We start from the raw sequence: 19,623 nt of genomic DNA on the forward strand, positions 1-19,623 counted from the left end.
CAAATATTGTACGCATGGGATGGATCTGATATGCCAGACTTTTCACATACTAAGAAATGCAAAAGTAATGAGAAGTAGCAGAAGTGGGAAATGTGTCAGGATTGGTGACCAAAACAAGGTAGACGTAGGTACAGAATTCTGCCACCTAGGCAGCAAAATAACCCATGATAGATGGAGCAAGGAGGACATAAAAAGCATACTAGCACTGTCAAGAAGGGCATTCCAGGCCAAGAGAAGTGTACTGGTATCAAAGATATGCCTTAATTTAAGGAAGAAATTTCTGAGAATGTACATTTGGAGCATAGCATTGTATGGCAGTGAGGCACAGACTATGGGAAAACCAGAACAAGGACTGTGGGGAAAACTGGAACAGAAGAGAATAGCGGCATTTGAGACGTGGTGCTACAGGAGAATGTTGAAAATTAAATGGACTGATAAGATAAGGATGAGGAGGTTCTCTGCAGAATCTGCGAGGGAAGGTATATATGGAAAAAACTGACAAGAAGAAGGGACAGGATGATACATCCAGCAAATAATTGAGGACATAGGTTGCAAGTGCTATTGTGAGATGAAAAGTCGGGCACAGGAGAGGAATTTGTCGAGGGGCCTCGTTAAACCAGTCAGAAAAATGATGAACACCTTGGCAGTAATACGACCTTGCAGAGTAACCATGGGGCCTGTGGAATACTACAGTGTGGCTGCCCAAATTAGCGAATCCCACCCGTAGACTCTTGGGCCCATGAGTTGGAAGCATCTGCTAGAATTACTTTCTTCCATTGCTCCACAATCCAGGTTTTTCTGACTTTGGCACCACATTTTCAAGTAACAAGCATTTGCATCATTGATGAGTGGTTTTGAAATTCCAATTTCCCTTGCAGTTTCCTGCTTCTGAAGCTCACTTTGTGTACTGATACTGACAGGGTTCGCGAATGCAACATTCAGATTTCCAGTGACTTTAGCAGCTGCTGTCCTCGCATTTTTCATCGAAAGCCTCTTCAATGCCCGTATGTCAAGAATACTCAACACATACTTTCATCATTGTTGTGACTTAGGGAATGTTGATTTTCTACTTTCAATGTATGTGGTATAAATCGTGGATATGGTGCCTCTTTGAAACACACTTCACATACCTTGGTTACGCAAGCATCCAGCATACAAAGACAATCAATGTGCTCGCATTTGCATTCAGTTAGCTCCAATATAATGCACTCACTACTACACAGAACACTGTTCTGATCATAACTGACACTTGCAGTGTATTAAGGACAGTGCACATGTGCCATTTGTGGTCAAATACTTGTCCAACTCCTGTATATTAACTGCTATTGGAATTAGTTTTAATTTTGTTGTTAGTGTACTTTGGTATACATTTCGGATACTGTCATCTTGTAAAAGTTAAGTAATATTGCTGCTGTTTGTGCTTTAATTTTTTTCCACCTGGCTAACACCCTTTTCTCTGACTGATTAATGGTCTGACCGTACACCAGTTCCTCATTTTACTTGATTATCAATAACAATGTGGCTTAATCTCTCATTAGATGCTGCGTAATTGATTATTAATCTATGTCTCCTATCTTCCTAAGTGAATTTATAAACTTGTTTTGCCATGAAAAATGTATTAATAATTTTGTAATTATTGAGTGTAGCACTTAAGTACCCTCTGTTACCATTAATGCAGAATTCTCCTTTCGTTCCTACAACATTTAGAATAGTTTCATCTGCAACTTTTCCATTTAAATCTCCATACATAAAATTAAGAATTTTTATTCACCTGCTCCGTCACCTTTTGTAACTGATCATAAAACAAGATTGCAATCTTGATTTCTGCCTCTCTATGGTGCATTACTTCCGATGGTGCATTATCCTTCGCTCTAGACAGAGCCTTTTTTGTAACTTACATGTTACTATGATTTTTCTTTCACTGAATGTGTAGCTTTTCAGTTTTATATGTCATTGCATTTATGTGAATTCTGGCTCCTGCTTGAGTTTGTGTGTGTTGACTGACTCTACTGTATAACATTGTGTACTTTGTCTTTAGACCTTCTAAATTTCTTTGTTGTGGCTGTTTTATTATTAACTCTCCATTTTTCTTTTTCATGTTCTATTTCTGTCTCTTTTGCCTTAAAGAACATTCCATTCCATATTCTTATTTTCTTTCTATACAGTGTGTTCAGTCTTCTGTTCTTAACATCTGGACCATTCATTATTCTGAGACATTTGAGTTTGATGATGGAACTAAACTTCACCAGGAGAGAGCACCAAACCCTTACCAGAGAACTCTGGTGAAGTGAGGCTGTTTCAAGACCCACATACTTAAATGTTTTTTTCTTTCCAGTTTTCCATCCTGAGGGAAAATAACTTCAGTATGCTTATATGTTGATCTATGTTGTGAAAAGATTGAACAGATAGGTCATTGTAAGTCTGAAACTTGGCCAAGGGCTGCCTAGCATGTGACCCTGTTGAGATATAGCTGCTGGCTTCTCTGCAACATACAAAAATTCTTGGAACAGTGCTATGATAAGATGATGTCCCATTGGCATCTTATTTTTACAGCAATATAATTGCCCAATAGCTGCACATCATTAATAAATTCACATTAGAATGTTACTGCTGCCACTGTTGTCATCAGTCCAACAAATCATTGATGCAGCTCTCCATAGTGGTCTATCTTGTGCAAGCTTTAATTATCTGTGAGCAACTACTGCAACATCCATCCATTTGAGCTTGCTTACTGTATTCAAGCCTTTGCTACCATCTACCATTTTTACCCCACACAGTTCGTTCCATACCAAGCTGACAGTTTGTTGATGTACCAGGATGTGTCCTATTAGCAGATCCTTTCTTTTAATCAAGTTGTGCATAAATTTCTTTTTCTCCCCTCATTTGATTCAATTAGTTAGTTAATCGATTCTTCCAATTTTCAGTGTTCTTCTGTAGCATCTCATATAAAAAGTTCAGGTTCTACTCTTGTTTGAACTACTTATCATCCACATTTGAACTACTTATTCACATTTCATTTCCACACAAGGCTGTATTTGTGATAAATACCTTCAAAAAAGATTTCGTAACACTTAAATTGATATGAAGTGTTAACACATCTACTGCTGATCTACATTTTATGTCCTCTTTACTTCAACCATCACTACTTATTTTGCTCCCTAAATAGCATAGCTTGTAAACTGCTGCTGTAGGTATTGCCCACAGAAGGCAAAGGTTCGGAGTTTGAGGTGTGGTCTGGCACAGAATTTCACACTGAAGTGACAAGTCATGGGATAGCAATACACACATATACAGATGGCGGTAGTATCATGTATAATGGCATCTGTCCATCCTTGAGGGATGATAGTGTAACATGCTTGGTTCAGAGTCTGCAGCGTCTGCTGTGGCTAAAAAGTCCCACTCGAGAGTGGCAGTTCCTACTGCAGTTTGGACATGTGAAATTTGAGGGACTTTGAACAGAAGCCGCTCTGTCTCCCGCTTTGTCCTCTTCTTGATTTGTTCCTGTGTGCGTTCGTCCTCTGAGTGCTTGACGCCGTTGCGCACAGTTACTCGCCACTTGACACGGTCATCTGCAATGCTTTCCCAACGACTTGGATTGATTCTGGTCTTGGTCAGGTCTCTCTTGCAGACATCCTTCAAACAAAGATGTGGTCGTCTCACTGGACTCACACCCTCCGGAAGTTCCTCGTACAGCAGTTGTTTCGGTATCCGTTCAGGATCCATGCACCTGACATGTCCCAACCATCTTAGACGTCGATGACTCAGGAGTGCAAAGATGCTGGTTGTGCTTGCGCGATGAAAGATTCGGTGTTGGGTACTCTATCTCTCCAAGAGATGTGAAGGATCTTCCGGAGACAGCGGAAGCTGTTGAGTCAAGATTCATGCTTAGAAAGAGTTGTCCATGTCTCACACTATAGAGAAGGGTGCTTATAACACAAGCGTTGTAGACTTTTAATTTAGTTTTTGTGGTAAGCAGTCTGTTGTTCCATACTCTGTTTTTCAATCTAGCCATGACAGATGATGCCTTTGCGATTCTGTTAGTAATTTCAGTGTCCATGGACAAGTTGCTACATATTGTGGATCCCAAGTAGGTAAAGTCATCAACTACCTGGAGAGGATTGCCAGCAATGCTGATGGATGGAAGGTTGGTAGTGCTCTACGCCATGATCTTAGTCTTTTGAAGGCTGATGAGTAGACCAAATGTTTCACAGGCATGTGATAATTGGTTAATTATATACTGCAGCTCATCTTCTGTGTTCGCTACTAGAGCTGCATCATCTGCGTATAACAACTCACGGATAACAGCTGTATTTACTTTGGTCTTGGCCTTGAGGCGAGCAATGTTGAAATGACTTCCATGAGACCTCATATGTAGATACACTCCCTCCTCACAGTCTTCAAAGGCAAATCTGAGCGGAAGGGAAAAGAAAATCTCAAATAATGTAGCAGCTAACACACACCCCTGCTTCACACCGCTATTAACAGGGAATGCTTCTGATGTTTTACCGTTGAAGCAGATTGTTTGCTTGTGTTTTCTCATAGGAAGAGAGAATTATTTGTAGTAGTTTAAGTGGGCATCCAATCTTCTGCAACAGTTTCAAAAGCCCATTTCTGCTCACTAAATCAAACGCTTTAACAGGGTCAATGAAAGCAATATAAAGTGGCCTCTGCTGCTCACGACATTTCTCTTGAAGCTGTCTTAAGGAGAAGATCATATCTACGGTTGATCGGCCAGGCCTGAAGCCGCACTGAGATTCTCGGTAGATTCTGGAAGCTAAGATTTGTAATCACATTAGGATGACTCTTGCATAAGCTTTCCCAGCTACACTTAGTAATGAAATGGCTCGGTAATTGTTACAGTCACTTCTGTTCCCTTTCTGTTTATATAAAGTAACTATCTTCAAATTCCGCATACTCATTGGGACATAACCTTCTTCCCAGCTGGTTGTGATAAGTGAATATAAATGTTTGAGAAGAACAGACTTGTTATACTTAATAACCTCTGCAGGGATCCCATCTTCACCTGGGACCTTTCCGTTAGCAAGAGAATCTATTTCTCTTCTGAGTTCTTCCATAGTAGGCACTGCATCTAGTTCTTCCATAACTGGCATTTGTTTGATGGCGTCACATGCAGCACCTTTGCTAAATTCATTTTCGGCTGCATACAACTCGAGGTAGTGTTCAACCCATCATTCCATTTGTTTGCCTTCATCAGTAATTACTTCACCCATCTTGGACTTCAGAGGAGCTGTTTTTCTGACAGTTGGTCCAATTGCTTTCTTAATTCCATTGTACATTGCCTTAGCATCCCCAGAATCAGCCGCTTTCTGTATACCTGCAAATAAATTCAGCCAGTAGTTATTTGCGGACCTCCTGGATGTTTGCTGTGCCCTGTTCTTTGCTTTTTGTAGGTCATCTTGAGTTCTTTCATTTGGGTTTCTTTTGTAAACAAGCAGGGCTTCCAGTTTAGCCTCAGTGACTGGTTCCATTTCTTTCAAATGTTGCTTGTACCAGTCCTTATTTCTTTTTCCTTTTATTCCATAGGCTAATACTGCTGAGTTGTAGATTGCACCCGAGAGTTTTGCCCATTTCTTATCAACATTCCTTTCTGCTTGCACGTTTCCTGGGAAAGCACTTTCAAAATTACTGGCAAAATCCTGCTTTCTTTGTGTGTCATGAACATGATCTGTGTTGATACGGGGATGACCTCTCTGTTTAGCGTGGTGATATTTCTTAGGAGTGAGCCTCAATGTGCACGCCACCAAGGCGTGGTCAGTATTGCAATAAGCACTATGATAACTTCGTGTCAGTTGCACATTTTTCAGACCAGTACGCCTAGCTATGACTAAGTCAAGTTGATGCCAGTGATGAGAGCGCGGGTGTCTCCAAGACACTTGTGCTGATCCTTAATCTGGAAATATGTGTTTGTAATGCAGAGTCCATAAAAGCAGCAAACTTGAAGCAGTCTCTGGCCATTTTCATTCATATTTTTAAAGCAATAATTCGCTCTATTCCACTGGATGGTGCCACAGTACAGTCCAGGAGGGTGTTTTTAACAGCAAATCCTATGCCATGAAGTCTTGGCTTGTCTTGAGACTCCGCCTGCCAGAAGAATGTGTAATTATCTTCCCTTATAGAGCCCGCATCTGGAAGCCGCATCTCCTGCAATCCCGTGATGTCAACATTCAAACGATGGAGCTCTCTGTCAATTACAGCAGTCTTACGGATGAAATCAACCTCTTGGGCATCATCAATGTACCTTGGACACATGGTCCTAACATTCCAGGTGGCAATACGAAATAGTGATTTCTTTATTATTTCATTTTTGTTTTTAGTAGGTGTACTATATCAACCCGCTTGTCGAAGATTACTTCTAAGCTCCACACACCCCGTGAAGCAGGCGGATAGTGGAGGGACAGCACCTTATTAGCTGGGGGCTGCCCAGCTTGAGGCGGTCATTAGCTGTCCAATGAGATGCAATGATCTCTCCCACCGTCGGAAGTGGCCCCTGGCACTCGAGCCTTAGCCAGTCAGACAGAGCTTATAACCGGTAACTGCCTCTTCCCGTGTTGTGCCGAAGTCCTTGGACGTCGCTGAAGTGTCCTCTCCAGGATGCTACAAGCCTGAGTGATAAATATGAAGACACGTGAGTTGCCCAATCATCATGGTCTCCCTCTCGACCTAAATGATAATATCCAGAGGAAAGGCAAGCCAATACGTCTGGTATCACTTCGGTTGCAGGAGCTGCCTAAAGGGGATGTAGTACGCCTTCCGATCGCCTTTGGGGCCCCATTCCAGATTTTCTTTCAGGGTTTTCTCCCTTAGCCTTCATCTCTCCCAAGACCAACCACAAGGCAGTGGTGATTTAAGGTAATTAGAGAAAGAAAAGGAATGGCAACTGAGGAGAGGGTAGGGAATAGGATATATAGAATATAAGATGGGTCGTTGTGAGGTACACTTTGTCTGGCTCCTCTGCTGAGACTTGCCCGGCTAGGTTGGACCTACCAGTAGCTACTTCCTTGGAGCACACACACTCTCCCGCCCATAAGGACAGTGCTACAATAAGGCGGTGCCTCATGGGAGCAATGTATCATGTACACAAGCTATAAAAAGGCATTGCATTGGGGTGCTGTCATTTGTACTCCTGTGAAAAGGTTTCCAACATGATTATGGCTGCATGACTGGAATTAAGAGACTTTGAATGTGGTATGGTAATTGGGATAATTAGACCGAGACACATGTGACATTCCATTTTGGAAATTGTTAGAGAATTCAATATTGAGATCCATAGTGCCAAGTGTGTGTTAGTAATACCAAACTTCAGGTATTACCTCTAACCATGGACAATGCAGTGGTTGACACTCTTCACTTAATGATAGAGAGCTGTGGCATTTGTATGAAGTTGTCAGTGCTAACAGACAAGCAGCACTGTGTGAAATAAACAGAGAGCAATGTGGGCTGTATGAAGAACATATCCATTAGGAGAGTGAGGTGAGATCTAGCATTAGTGGGCAATGAAACCAAGACAACCTATACAAGTGTCTTTGCTATCAGCACATCATTGATCACAGCACCTCTCCTGGGCTTGTGACCATATCAATTGGACCCTAGATTGGAAAACCATGGCCTGGTCAGATGAGTCCTGATTTCACTTGGTAAGAGCTGGTGGCAGGGTTAGAATGTGGTGCAGACCCCGCAAAGCCATGGATCCAAGTTGTCAACAAGATACTGTGCAGGCAGCAGGTTGCTCCAAAACGGTGTGGTCTGTGTTTGCATGGAATGGACTGGGTCCTCTGGTCCAGTTTAACTGTCCATTGACTGGAAATGGTTATTAGGCTACTTGGAGACCATTTGCAGCCATTCATGGACTTAATGTTCCCAAACAATTTTGTAATTTTTATGGATGACTGTGCGCCATGTCACTGGGCAACAGTTATTTCTGATTGGTTTGAAGAATATTCTGGACAGTTCAATCCAATGATTTGGCCATGCAGAATGCCCAATTTGAATCCCATCTAAAATTTATGGGAGATAATTGAGAGGTAAGTTCATGCACAAATTCTGCAGTTCCACAGTTATGGATAGATTTACAGGCAGCATGGCTTGATATTTGTACAGGGACTTCCAACAACTTGAGTCCATGCCACGTCAAGTTACTGCACTATCCCATGCAAAAGGAAGTCCAACACAATATTGCGAGTTATCCGATGACTTCTGTCACCTCAGTGTTATTTGCCACAAAGTTTCATATCAGTGCACAAAATACTGCATAGTGAAAAAATGTTTCTGGAAACATACACCTGTTGTAACTAAGCCATGTCTCCACAGTACCTTTTCTTCCACAAGCACTAGTCCTGCATGTTTCACAGAGAACTTCTTTGAAGTTTAGGAGGTAGAGATGGGGTACTGGTGGAAGTAAAGCTGTGAAGATGGGTCACGAGTCATGCTTGGGTAACATAGTCGATAGAGCACTTTCTCACAAAAGGCAGGTCCTGAGTTTCATTTGTTTTATTGATTAGCAAATTAACGCTTATCAACTGGTAAAGAAAGGATTAACTCCAGAACAAACGAGTAAACACCCCTATGCTGGTGGCCGAGGAGTAAGTCTCTTTGCGGGCTGACTGTCTGACCGTAACCGGTGCTTCTCACACAGTGCCCCCCTCCCCTGGTGGTAGGGCTAATCTCTTTTGTGGACTTGTTTGTCATGTTGAAGGCAGCTCTGCTGCTGGTTGTATATCTCCATGTAGGGAGAGGCTGAAGTCCCTTGCGTTAGAGCCACATTTTCTTGCTGTAGAGCAGGCATGTCTGTAGTGAGCACATAGACTGGTTTCAAGCATTCCTGTGACACTGTCAGAGGCCGGCTGTATGTTATTTGGACCTTATGTATGTTGTTTCAATATGCAGGAAGGTCCTGAGTATGGTAGTTGTAATGTCCCAATGTCCAACAAACTGCTTGTATGTAGCCTTAACAAAACTAGTAGATCTGCTGTCCAACAACTGCCATAACACACAAGTGTGGCATTTAGTGTTCAATGTCATCCCTCCACCATTCCATTGATCGAGCGATGGCAGCTTGTGGTATGGCGGTGTTGGGACCCACATACTTTTGATGCTCAAGAAACAATGTTGACTCTGATTGTTGCCCTCGGTCTGCAATGATGTGGACAGGACATCCGAAGCATGAAATTTGGGTATCCATAAGGCTCTTGCCATTGTTTCTGCTGATAGATCCCCCTATGGAAGTTGATTCTGGCAAACATGCATATCTGTCCACTGCCATAAAAAAATAGCAATATCCTTCTGACGGTGGGAGTGGGCACCAAGAGGTTTATATGCACTTGAGAACCGGCTTGCCTCGGGAATGCCTCCCACTAGCCAGTGTACATATCTGCCAACTTCGCTTCTCTGGCAGGCCAGAAACATCCTTGCCAACATGTGACCATCTTTTTACCTGCCCATAAAAATTTCTCTATCAACTTGACAGTGGTGTGCACACTGGAATGTGCAAGTTTGTGGACACTGTCAAAGACTGACTTGTGCAATGACTGAGTCACAAATGACCTAGACTGAATCTTGGACACATCACAGCGACTTAGGTCTTTGTAATAATCACACTTGCTTGACCTTTAAGGGATGTGGAATTGCTTTGCAACAACTGTTGCACCTGTTCTTCTGTGGTTTGTTTGGCTCTTGTTTGTAGTAATTTATCATGGCAGATGTTTGCTACCCATTTAATGTGCCTTATATCGCTAGTAAATTGCTCAATAAACTCCAGTTGGTGGAACTGCTGAGATCAGCCCTCATTCATTCCTTGGAAAGTGAACATAATCAAGTTACGATTGGTATAGATCGTAAATGTCTGATTTCAACGTACAGCCAGAAGTGTCATATGGGTTCATAAATGGCGAGTAATTCCTGGCCATATACACTACACTTAGCCTATACTTGCAATAGCTTTTGGGAGAAGAAACCCTAAAGGCTTCCACCTGACCTAAGTTCTGATGGAGTGCTGCACCAATAACAAATTGGCTAGCATCTTCTTCAATCACCAACAGTGCATTATAAACTTGATGAGACAACAGTACTGCTCTTATATTTTTGAAAGCCTGCTGCTGCATCTGTATCCATGCTTTGGGGTGCTTGCTTGTTATGTTCATTCCTGCTAGTGCCTCTGTCAATGGTACCTGCATCTCTACTGCCCCTGGTAGATGACGTCTACAAAGTTGACGATTCTGAGATCTTCGTAACTGGTTATAATTTGTACGATGTATCGTGTATGTAATTGTCTGCATCTATTTTACATTCGCTGATGGTTATAAAATTTACTTTCTTGCACTTGGAAGTAGTTGCAGAAGTACTGTGGCTCAGGGATTTTAGCTTCAGACTCCTTTTCCTCTGTTGCAAAGCCTGTGTCAGCCTGGAAATTTACTTAAGATACCAGATATTGCCAAATGATTTTGGACTCTTCTTCTTTGCAATACATGTAACAACTTTGTTTAGGAGTACACTACATTTTTACGTTTGGTTACACTAAGAATTATACAACATTAGCCTTGCACATTGTCTCTTATATAATTTGGCTGTCAACCAGTGACTGACGTAGATTGTTAGGCATGTAGCTTGTTAAGAGACGTCAACAGCAGTGTGTCTCACTGTCTAGGGGTTCCATGAAATGGAGTGTCTCTTCTAGGTGAAGTAATCAACCATTGCAGCAAATGCCACAACGCACCTTCATATTGCCTCTTGCTCCCCCGTTTTGCAGATACCTGCATTCACCACCAGACAGGCACAACAAAATGACTGCTAAACCTGTGAGCTTTTGGCCAAAAGGCCTTCTTTTGAACAAACACACACACACACACACACACACACACACACACACACACACACACACACACACGAGAGGGAGAGGGAGAGGGATGTGTGTGTGTGTGTGTGTGTGTGTGTGTGTGACGCAAATACAGCTCGCACACATGACCACTGTCTCTAGTCACTGAGGCCTCTGCGGCCACAGACAGTGTTCATGTGTGTGGGTTGTGCTTGCACGTTGTCTGCATTAGGAGGGGAGAGTGAATCGGTGCCCAGGAGACAGTTCACAATTGTTAAATAGACTAAAGAAGAAATTTCCTTTTAAAAGTCACAGATCTAACTTGTTGGATTGAAAGGGTGAGGTAGGTGAGGTACAACATATTGCTTTAAGCCAAAGGGATCTGTTACATCTCGTAGACAGATGACGTTATGCCATTGTTAATCTACAGGTAAACTAAATCTTTGCTAATCACTTTTCAACTTCAATGACACAGTAAAAATCGGCTTTTTATGTCTTCCGTCCCAAACAAAATGTTATACTTCATAACATGTTGCTTTACAGTGTACTAGTCTCTGTTTTAAATTCTCTTTAATCATCTTAGCTTGGTTTCAGACCCATATGTGTGCATGTGGTCACACCAGTCCGTGTATTTAACTTGCAAATCTGATAAGAAAAATTCTGTTTGCACACTATTTTTCACACCATCTGATACTTCTTTAATTCTTATTGGGAAATATTGTCCATCAAGTACATTCCAGATTCAGCTACTGTCTGCCTGGTTACTCATGAAAGAGATAAGTAATTCTTTGATGTAGAAAACTATTCCTGTTATTCAGGTTGTTTAAAGTCATTAGCCCACAGAAAATGTGAACAGGAATACTTAATAAAGGCCATCTCATAAGAACATTTACAGGCCCATCCATGTAATTTAATACCTTTATCAAAACTGTAAAATCTCCAATTGCTAGCATTTAATCCAGCTTAAGATTAGCTGCTAGACCAGGACACATGAATTTCACCATGCAGATGTATATACTCATAAATTTGTGCATTTCTTTCATACTCTATACTGTAATAACTATCCATGGTTACACTGAGGTCATGTTTAGTCTTATATGCAGGACATTATTTACATAAACATGAACTGTTCTCTTGAGGAGCTGACAGTTCTTTGTTGTGCCTTATGTAGTCAGTGAAGCTGAGGCACACTTCCTTATTTATTCATTTAGCCAAAGCTGTAACTTTGAGGAGCTCCACTATACAGGTAAATTCTTCTGTCTTACTATCTTGGTGTTAGCTTTCAAATGACAACAGTACTCTATCAGTGAGAGACTGTCAAAGGCACCACTTAATGCAGAAAAATATTTCCAACACAATCCTAAATTGTTACGGCAATATTGTCCTCTTATCTTCTTTTACTCTCTTTCTACATTTACATCCATACTCCGCAAGCCACCTGACGGTGTGTGGCGGAGGGTACCTCCTGCAGAGTCTTCCACTGGAATTTATCTATCATCTCCGTAACGCTTTCGCGATTACTAAATGATCCTGTAATGAAGCGCGCTGCTCTCCGTTGGATCTTCTCTCTCTCTTCTATCAACCCTATCTGGTACGGATCCCACACGGCTGAGCAGTATTCAAGCAGTGGGTGAACAAGCGTACTGTAACCTACTTCCTTTGTTTTTGGACTGCATTTCCTTAGAATTCTTCCATTGAATCTGTCTGGCATCTGCTTTACCGACGATCAACTTTATATGATCATTCCATTTTAAATCACTCCTAATGCATACTCCAAGATAATTTATGGAATTAACTGCTTCCAGTTGCTGACCTGCTATATTGTAGCTAAATGATAAGGGATCTATCTTCGCAGCACATTACACTTGTCTACATTGAGATTCAATTGCCATTCCCTGCACCATGCATCAATTTGCTGCAGATCTTCCTGCATTTCAGTACAATTTTCCATTGTTACAACCTCTCGATATACCACAGCATTATCCGCAAAAAGCCTCAGTGAACTTCCGATGTCATCCACAAGGCCATTTATGTATGTTGTGAATAGCAACGGTCCTACGACACTCCCCTGTGGCACACCTGAAATCACTCTTACTTCGGAAGACTTCTCTCCATTGAGAATGACATGCTGCGTTCTGTTATCTAGGAACTCCTCAATCCAATCACACAATTGGTCTGATAGTCCATATGCTCTTACTTTGTTCATTAAATGACTGTGGGGAACTGTATCGAACGCCTTGTGGAAGTCAAGAAACATGGCATCTACCTGGGAACCCGTGTCTATGGCCCTCTGAGTCTTGTGGACGAATAGCGCGAGCTGGGTTTCACACGACTGTCTTTTTCGAAACCCATGCTGATTCCTACAGAGTAGATTTCTAGTCTCCAGAAAAGTCATTATACTCGAACATAATACGTGTTCCAAAATTCTACAACTGATCGACGTTAGAGATATAGGTCTATAGTTCTGCACATCTGTTCGACGTCCCTTCTTGAAAACGGGGATGACCTGTGCCCTTTTCCAATCCTTTGGAACGCTACGCTCTTCTAGAGACCTACGGTACACCACTGCAAGAAGGGGGGCAAGTTCCTTCGCGTACTCTGTGTAAAATTGAACTGGTATCCCATCAGGTCCAGCGGCCTTTCCTCTTTTGAGCGATTTTAATTGTTTCTCTATCCCTCTGTCGTCTATTTCGATATCTACCATTTTGTCATCTGTGCGACAATCTAGAGAAGGAACTACAGTGCAGTCTTCCTCTGTGAAACAGCTTTGGAAAAAGACATTTAGTATTTCGGCCTTTAGTCTGTCATCCTCTGTTTCAGTACCATTTTGGTCACAGAGTGTCTGGACATTTTGTTTTGAGCCACCTACCACTTTGACATAAGACCAAAATTTCTTAGGATTTTCTGCCAAGTCAGTACATAGAACTTTACTTTCGAATTCATTGAACTCCTCTCGCATAGCCCTCCTCACACTACATTTCGCTTCGCGTAATTTTTGTTTGTCTGCAAGGCTTTGGCTATGTTTATGTTTGCTGTGAAGTTCCCTTTGCTTCCGCAGCAGTTTTCTAACTCGGTTGTTGTACCACGGTGGCTCTTTTCCATCTCTTATGATCTTGCTTAGCACATACTCATCTAACACATATTGTATGATGGTTTTGAACTTTGTCCACTGATCCTCAACACTATCTGTACTTGAGACAAAACTTTTGTGTTGAGCCGTCAGGTACTCTGTAATCTGCTTTTTGTCACTTTTGCTAAACAGAAAAATCTTCCTACCTTTTTTAATATTTCTATTTACGGCTGAAATCATCGATGCAGTAACCGCTTTATGATAGCTGATTCCTTGTTCTGCGTTAACTGTTTCAAATAGTTCGAGTCTGTTTGTCACCAAAAGGTCTAATATGTTATCGCCACAAGTCGGTTCTCTGTTTAACTGCTCAAGGTAGTTTTCAGATAAAGCACTTAAAAAAATTTCGCTGGATTGTTTGTCCCTGCCACCCGTTGTGAACGTTTGAGTCTCCCAGTCTGTATCCGGCAAATTAAAATCTCCACCCAGAACTATAACATGATGGGGAAATCTACTCGAAATATTTTCCAAATTATCCTTCAGGTTCTCAGACACAACAGCTGCTGAGCCAGGGGGCCTATAGAGACATCCAATTACCATGTCTGAGCCTGCTTTATCCGTGACCTTCACCCAAATTATTTCACATTTCGGATCTCCATTAATTTCTTTCGATACTATTGCACTTCTTATCGCTATAAACAAGCCTCCCCCTTCACTGTCCAGCCTGTCTCTGTGGTATACATTCCAATCTGAGTTTAGGATTTCATTACTGTTTACGTCTGGTTTCAGCCAACTTTCTGTCCCTAGTACTATATGGGCATTGTGACTGTTTATTAATGAGAGCAGTTCTGGGGCCTTTCTATAGATGCTCCTGCAGTTTACTATTAGCACATTAATATTGTTAATCCCTGTTGCATTTTGCCTACTCCTACCTTGCCGCGTCTCAGGAGGCGTCTTGTCGGGCCTAGGGAGGGAATTCGCTAACCTAAAAAACCCACATGTGCACTCCACACGTACTCCGCTACCCTTGTAGCCGCTTCCTGCGTGTAGTGCACGCCTGACCTATTCAGGGGGACCCTACATTTCTCCACCCGATAGCAGAGGTCACGCAGAATCGTCTGAGCCTCTGGTTTAAGCCTTCTACTCGGCTCCAAACCAGAGGACCGCAATCGGTTCTGGGAATGATACTACAAATAGTTAGCTCAGATTCCACCCCGTGGGCGAGGCTTTCCGCCTTCACCAATTCCGCCAACCACCTGTATGAACTGAGGATGACCTCTGAACCCAGACGGCAGGAGTCATTGGTGCCGACACGAGCAACAATTTGCAGTCGGGTGCACCCAGTGCTCTCTATCACCGCCGGCAGGGCCTCCTCCACATCTCGGATGAGACCTTCCGGCAAGCAGACAGAGTGAACACTGGCCTTCTTCCCCGACCTTTCCGCTATTTCCCTAAGGGGCTCCATCACCCGCCTAACGTTGGAGCTCCCAATAACTAATAAACCCCTCCCCCCGTGTGCCTGCTCGGACCTTGCTGAAGGAGTGGCCACATGTCCACTCACAGGCAGAGCGGGCGATGCCACACCGCCAGCTTCCACATTGACCCTCTGCCTCATGTGCTGCGAACGCCGCTGAACCTGACCCTCCCCTTGGGGAGAGGGTGGCCCAACCGCGCCCAGTACCTGCGAAGATGTCTTGACAGCAGGGACAGTGGGTGAAGCTTGTAACACCTGGGGTGTACCATGCGATGCATCAGACTCCCCACTGCCACTACACTCCGAGGCAGCAGCCTGAAGATGGCTGACCACGGCCATCAACATGTTCAGCTGTTCGCGAACAGTGGCCAGCTCCTCCTGTGTCCGTACACAGCAGTCGCACGTCCTATCCATCCTAAGAAACCAATTTACTGTAGAGAGTTAATCAACTTTTAACTAGACTGCTAATTCACTAAAGGTGGCTGATAGTTGACTAAACTATGGTTGCTAGACACTTCTTTTAGAAAACAATGAAAATAGCACTACCTGTCTCTGACTGTGATGAAAACAAACACTAGCACTACTGGCACTATGGTTGACTAAAGGGACTGTCTGACTGTATTCAAAACAAACACGAAATCTATGGAACACCATTACTAGCGCTCGACAATTAAAGCTTCCTAAAAGCAAAAACACACATGGAAGAAGAAGTGACAAGTAAGAAAAATACAGTTAATACTTAAATTAATGTAGCTCGCTGCACAGCAGACGTGAAGCAGATGGCAGTTACGACGACACTGACACTACTGGCACTATGGCTGACTAAAGGGACTCCCTCTGACTGTATTCAAAACAAACACAAAATCTATGGAACACTATTATTAGCACTCGACAATTAAAGCTTCCTAAAAGCAAAAACACACGGAAGAAGAAGTGACAAGTAAGAAAAATACAGTTAATACTTAAATTAACATAGCTCGCTGCACAGCAGACGTGAAGCAGATGGCAGTTACGACGACACTTTGGTATAGATCCCCCCACAGTAGGGTCCACCTAACTAATTCGTATCGAGGTGCATTATTCCATACATAATCCAGTGTTATTTTTGACAATTCAACGTATTTTGTATTCTCAAGGTAGTTTATATTCTCACAATAGCATACTCCCCTTTATAGCTAGAACTTACTTCTGGACTGCCTAGCTTACTTGTCTGCTGTGGCTCACATGATCTCCTCCTCCCAGAGTTTGTGTTAGAGACTTATACTCATGTGTTATCCATGTGCTGTGCTAATATGCATACTTAGATGTTATCCCGTCACTTAACTCCCAAGGTGAATATCTACCCTATTCACCCCTCCCTCTAATCCTTCCAGCTAGCTCTTGTAACCACAGCTGAAAAGGTTTTGTCAGTATACTGTTTTTACTATTGCATTATCACATCTGATTTTACAAGTGGGTTGCATTCAAAAAGGATTCACATTCTATATATAATCAATAGGCTCTCCTAGTCATCTGCTTTCAGACAATGTGTATCTTTATCAATTTTATGCTATACAAACTGTTTCCTTGGCCTGTGGAGGGATTCACAAGAAATACAGCTTTAGGATGGGAAATACCTGCTATCTTGTAAGGATCATCATATCACTGGAAGGACTTACTAGTTTCTTTTTAAGTTAGAACTCTTGATGATAAGTTCTTACTAATACTAGTTCATGTTAGTGAAAGTTAGGTTCATGTGCCTTTAGACTATATTCCATTACCCTATGCATTGCTTGCTTCTTTAAGTGCCCTTCCGCTTGCTGACAAATCTCGGCATCAGTTAATTACTTTATCAGCAGTTTCCCTAAGAACTTTGTGTGCATAACCTCTATTGGGGAGTGTCCTGTTGGAGGATGTAGTAATTCATTAAGTATCTTATAGAATTCTAGAATCATTTGTACCCAGGTCATATACCTTCTGGAACAGTGTGTGTGACACAGTCTTCCAATCTTTCATTGTCCTATCTCAAAGCTCTGGGGATGGTACCTGGAAATGGCTGCATGTTTCATCCCTTCCCAAGCCAGAAAGTCCTTGATATTTTTGCTTGTGATTGTGAGCCATTCTCTATTAGCAATCACTTTGGTTCCCCCATATCCACCCAGTATTCCTTTTATTACAATCTGAACCGGGGTTATGTTGTTATCAGGACGTCAAGCATAGAGTGAGAGTGAGTGATCCTGTAGAGCACTGGGATGCTAGTGAAATATTACTCAATAACAAATATTTATTGGTGAGTTTTACAATTACTCTGTGTTCTTCCCACCATTGCCTAGCAGTGACTGGCTCGCCAGTCTCTCAAAAGTGTGAGATGGCACATAAGTGACCAGCGAGAAACGTGCTGAGCATAGGGCCTGCATTGCCTGTGGTCAGTGCTGCATTCCTGCGTTGCAGGAGGATGCAGTGGCTGTATGTTCCTGCGGCCTGACGTGGCTGTGGATGTCAAGTCACCTCAGCACTCTTGATGAGTGATGTTGCATTTAGACTCAGCCTCAGAAATCTGCATGCCCCTGTTGTAAGTTGTCGTAATGCTGTGTAAATGGAACACACAGCGGCGGGACGGACAGCCTGAGTGGCTGTCCCAGCATACAGCCAGTGAGGCGGTCCTTGTACTTCCCCAGCAGTGGTGCCTAGCATGTAAGTCAGACAGCTTGCAGATGGGCAGATAACTTCTTTGTGCACAGAAGATCGCCCTCAGCCAATCAGTCTTGCGGCTGGTAGGAATGCAGCTTGCAGATTGGAAGTCTCCTTCACAGCCAAATGGTTGTGGATTTGCAGTAGTTGACTCCAAGTTGGCGGCAGCTCATGAACACTTGTTGAATTAACCAGAGCATCCTGCAACATAATAGAGCTGGTCTTCCGTTGGTATCTCTAATGTAGATGGAATGACCTAACTTTGAGAACGAGCTTGTAGAGGTCGGTCTTTCAGCAGGTGATGATACCCCGAACACACACTCTGATCCTGTCAACGCTCTTCAGAGTGTTCCTTTATGTGAAATTATCCTGAAAGGTGTCCATCTGTCATTTGGAGGTGAAGTTACTTCATTTAGCCATGTTAACAGTAGCATATTGTGACAGTTCAGAACTGTTGTCGAAATGCCAAATCAGTTGTTCTAGGCTTCCATTGTGCATAGTCTTATGAAATGTGCTCATAGCTTGTTTGTACTTCAGGCCCCTGTGTTGACACTTAGCTGTCTCCATTGGTCTTAACAAAATGTTCTACCTGAACTTATTTATTATTCTGCTGTGCAGCATGTTAAACAGTTTATTATTATAGTTGTGTTGGCTAATGTTATTAGATATAATTGTACAAATTTTGCCCAATGCTCAGCTAACACTAAAATATAAGATATTCATCCTCTAGATTTCGGCTGTGTGAATTTGTGTAAACCTTTTGGAATTACTAGATATATTTTATGTACTTGGTGACTGGTATCATCCTTTACTTTTGACACAGCTCACATTATCTTATGATGCTTTTCACTTTTCTACTTTTCACTTTTCTACTCAAGCCTTTAAAATAATAAATGTTGGTCATGTATGTAATACACTTCCTTATACCAAAATGACCATAACCTTTATAACAAAAACCAAACCAATTCTTCTATGGCTACCTGTGAAATACGTTACTTCCAACACCTGGATGCTTCTGTTGATCTTGAAAATAAGACTCCATCAAGGTTTCTCAGTTTCTGTTAGCGTTTCCTCTTTGCATCCCAATAATTTTTATGAAAGAATTCATCAGATTGTAATCCCTTCCTTAACATTCTTGCTAAAGGCCTTCATTATTCATATAACTAATAGAAAAAAGGTTATTTTAAAAACAACACCATGCTCTGTTGTTGTGGGGTGTTCATTTGTAGAGGTTGATAGTGCATCTGGTACCTTGGTTAATGATCATTCAATGTATCTTATTTCAATCTAGATTTCTTGTAAAACTAGCACCCAGCTCGTAAGTCTGTTTGTAGTGCTCTACTTCCTGTTAGAAATGCAAGTGCTTGCTAGTGAATATAAATTATTATCTGTGAACCACATATTAGCATTTGGAATTTATATTACTCCATATGATGGCTAAAAATTTCTTTACAGTGGCCATGTACTTTAATTCGTGCTTATTTATACATTGTATCATGGTCACCTGCTTCTGGGTTCCATTCTCCCTGAAACAGCTCACAGGCCACCCCGTATTCCAATGCATGTGTGGGAAGTTTGAAAGGC

The sequence above is a fragment of the Schistocerca piceifrons genome, chromosome 4 (genome assembly GCF_021461385.2).
Source record: "Schistocerca piceifrons isolate TAMUIC-IGC-003096 chromosome 4, iqSchPice1.1, whole genome shotgun sequence".
Lineage (NCBI taxonomy): Eukaryota > Metazoa > Arthropoda > Insecta > Orthoptera > Acrididae > Schistocerca > Schistocerca piceifrons.